The sequence below is a fragment of the Gossypium hirsutum genome, chromosome A06, assembly GCF_007990345.1.
Source record: "Gossypium hirsutum isolate 1008001.06 chromosome A06, Gossypium_hirsutum_v2.1, whole genome shotgun sequence".
Taxonomy (NCBI): Eukaryota; Viridiplantae; Streptophyta; class Magnoliopsida; order Malvales; family Malvaceae; genus Gossypium; species Gossypium hirsutum.
This window is the reverse complement of record NC_053429.1, coordinates 55,162,649-55,167,061: the sequence shown is the minus strand read 5'-3', so window position 1 is coordinate 55,167,061 and position 4,413 is coordinate 55,162,649.

Below are 4,413 nucleotides of genomic sequence, written 5' to 3'. Positions count from 1 at the left end.
ATGATTTATTCATATATGTGCATGATTATTCGAATGATAACCGGACTAAGATCCGAAGGCATTTGTGCTAGTGATTATATCCGGGCTAAGTCCCGAAGGCATTTGTGCTAGTGACTATATCCGGGCTAAGTCCCGAAGGCATTTGTGCTAGTGACTATGTCCGGGCTAAGTCCCGAAGGCATTCGTGCGAGTTGCTATATCCGGCTAAATTCTGAAGGTACTTGGGTTTGGAAATGAGCGATCTTGCTGTAGTAATTTCAATTTATACGCTCATAAAATCCAAACGATAAGGTATGTTTCGTATATGCATCGGAAAAGTTGATTCCTTTTTAATAGTATTCGCTCAGTTGATTAACGATCTTCCGGCCTTTAGATAGGTTTGATTCCCTGTGTATGAATATAATGGTTGAAGTGTGAAGTAAGTATGATTTTGAGAATATGCATATATGCAATTATTCATTTGGTCATATGAACGCTATACTTTAGTCGTAAATAATTTCATTACTCAAAACTTACTAAGCATTAAATGCTTATTCTGTTTCTTTAATTCTCTGTTTTATAGATTTTGTTCGTCAGCTATCAGACTCGGGATTGTCAAAGTCGAAGTCGTCCACACTATCTAAGCCCTTTTGGTACTCTTTTAGTTGAACTTCGATAGTGGCATGTATAGGACTGACCTTTGTTGTTAATTAAGTACCTTTTGGTAATGTATACATTCGGATAGCCATGCGAAAATGGCTTATATATTTTGAGCATAGCATTATAATCATTTTGTATATATGGTTATTGAGTGGTATGGAAATGCTTGGTAATGACTAGCCATTGGAATGGTTAATCATGATCATATTTGGTGCTATGTATGTCAAGTGGCTAGTTGAATCATGGAAACTATGAAATAGGTGAGATTTACCTTAAAGTAGATGCTGACAGCAGCAGTGATGTGAGTTTGAAAAATCACTAAAAATAGTAGAAATGTAATTAAATAATTAATAAATTATGTAATGTAATCTTGATGAGCCTATTTTCATATGAAAGAAACGAAACGACCATATGAGCCGTATTTTATGAGATGTTTAAGTTTCCGTGAAACAGGGCCAGAGCAATTTCTGGATCCCCTGTTCTGACTTTGGAAATTCACCATAAATTAACTAGAGATAATTAGGAGTCATGCTTTATATGTACAGATTCCTTTTTAAGTCTAGTTTCATTAGAAACAAACGGCATAAGTATTGAAGCCTTGTACAGGGAGATATCTAAGTCGTAATGCATGAAGGTCAGAGTAGTCGAACCCTGAAACAGGAAAGACTTTAACTAATAAACTGTACTAATTGGCCTGACCAAAAATTCTAGAAAAAAATTTGTAGATGGATATATGAGTCTAGTTTCAGGGAAATTTTATGGAATCAGTTTTCGAGTTTTGGAACTCGATATATGATTTTTAAAGTGACTGTAATGCAGTTAACCAGCTTGTCTGGAAATTTTAAAATGAACTGTGTAAATAAAGGAATTAAGTCTGTTAACACCTCGTGTTCGACTCCGGCAACGGTCTCGGGTACGGGGCATTACACAGTGACCAGCATAACGAAATATACTTTTTAGAAAACCTCAGTAACATGGTTTATTGGGGAGCCTCTGGCCTTTTAGACTTGAATATCTCTACCAGTCAAGGTTTGTCGCTCCTTCTCAACCAAGAAACGCCCTCGCAACAGTTATTGGCCCTTCAGGAGCAAGTGAGACTTATGAGGGAGCAGATGGTTACTTAGAAGGCACGATTTGAACAGCAACAAGCTAAATAACAGGAGTTACTGAAGTAGAATGAAGAGCTGGGAAGGAAGGTCCTTTCTGATAACTTGGGTTTTCAGGACAATGTAAACATGCAGGATGAGGCCCCAAGCACCCAGGGTAAGGACTGGTAGAACGAGATAGACAAGTCACGAAGAGACATACAAGTGTTACACCCTGAATCGCATTACATGGATTGGTTGTTCTACTCCAATAACCCACTAACTCCTGAGCTCGCACAGAAAACCTACCACATTACTTCAAGGTCCCGAAAGATATGTTTGAAGGAAGAAGGGACCCACGATCTTATTTGATGCAGTACAATGACTACATGACGTACTGGGTGCATCAGATGTGGCAAAGTGTAAAGCCTTTTCCACAACACTTAAGGGGAGCGCCAAGGATTAGTACTTGTCTCTTTCGCAAGGTTCGACTCAAAACTTCTCGCAGTTAGGACAAATGTTCTTGGGTAGATTCAGGGCCCCTAGAATAATTATGAATATGCCCATGGGACTCATGTCCGTGAAACAAAAGGAGGGTGAGTCCTTTAAAGATTATGTAAAGAGGTTCTACAGGATAAACCTAAACACAAAGAACTTGGAGGACTAGTAGGCCATAGACACTTTTATCATGGGTACAAAACGACCATATACAATACTCCTTCATAGATAACAGACGGTAGAGTCTGTTTGACCTTTACGAGCGAGCTCACAAGTTTGCAGAAGTGGAGGAGATCAAACGGGCATCGCGTGCCACCTTTCAGGGGGAATATAGATAGTTGAAAAAAAAGGAGGGACCTCACAGCAAGCAAGGCCCCCCTAGCCAATCACTGCGAGTAAGAAGTGACAGGCCATAGAAGAACCAGCCCCAAGGTGATACGCTCAGAGTTCCCTAGAGGCCTTAGCAAGACTGTAACACCCCTAACCCGTATCCGTCGCCGGAATAGGATTACTAGGCATTACCGAAAAATACACCTTATTTACATACATTTAAGCATTCATAATTAACATCTATTCAAATCATTCACATTGTCCCTTATAAGGCTCTACAAGACCTTAAAACATGTTTAGAAGTGGTTTGGGACTAAACTGATTAACATTCACAAACTTTGAAAAACTTAGAAAATTTTCAAACTTTTAAAGGTCACACGCCCGTGTGAACAGGCCATGTGCCTCACACGATTACTAGACACGCCCTTGTTACAGGCCGAGTGAAAATAGGGCATACATACTGACTTGCACCACACGGTTGAGAACACACTCGTGTGCCATAGCCGTGGGAAAACTAACGAGGTTACTGATTTGGGTCACACGGTTGACCACACGCCTATGTGCCATGCACGGCTAGTAGACACGCCTGTGTGCCTAGGCCGTGTCAAAATCGTACGGTATATTGCCTTAACTCGAAAGGGTACCCCAGGGGACACAAGACCGTGTAACATGATCGTGTGTCACACATGGTTGAGACACACGCCCGTGTCTCTGCCCGTGTGGACAAAAATAGGCCATTTGAAAAGCCAATTTGCCTTCCTTTTCTCATGGACACATAGCAACCAAATTGGTACCATTTCAACACATATATAAGCAACCAAAACATACTATTCCAAACACATATTATGACATTTATCCACAACCAATTCAACTAACCAATTCCACAACCAAAACATATCTAAACAATATGTCAATACCAACACTTTCACTCATCTCACTTATGCATTTTCTCATCATTTTATCACCTATTTTATATCACAAAACTTACCATTTTAACATCTCATAATCAAACCACAGTATGCCAACTTATAAAGCATTATATGTTTATCACATACATCACTTATCCAACACATCACTTAGGCCAACTTAAATGACCAAATACATACCAACATTTTCAACCAAAAGTAAGCCAAATATTATGGCTTAAATCATAATTCAAAACATAACATCAACTCACTAGCCTATACAGCTCAAACAATTTATTTTTAAAATTTCCAGTTAAACTAGCAATCTGCGTCACAGTCGCTTAAAAATTCATATCTCGAGTTAAGAAACTCGAAATCCAATTACGTAAATTTTCCCTGAAAATATACTCATTTATATATTTACTAATTTTTTTATATAATTTTTGGTCAAGCCAATTAGTACAGTTTATTAGTTAAAGTCTCCCCTGTTTCAGGGTTCGACTGCTCTGACCTCTGTGTATTACAAATCAGAAATCTCATTGTACAAAATTTCAATGACTATGAATTTTGTTTCTCTTAAAACTAGACTCAATAAGGAATCTTTAAATATAAATAATGACTTCTAATTCTATTTTTACAATTTATGATAAATTTTTAAAGTCAGAACAGGGGATCCAGAAATCACTCTGGCCCGGTTTCACAAAAATTCAAATATCTCATAAAATATAATTCATATACCTGTTTTGTTCAATCCATATGAAAATAGACTCATAATTCTTCAATTCCATATATTATTCATCATATAATTGTATCTCTACTATTTTTAGTAATTTTTCAAACTCACGTCACTGCTGCTGTCTGAATCTATTTTATGGTAAATTTTACCTATTTCATGGTTTCCATGGATTACCTAGTAATTTAGCATACATAACACCAAATATGATCATGATTAGCCA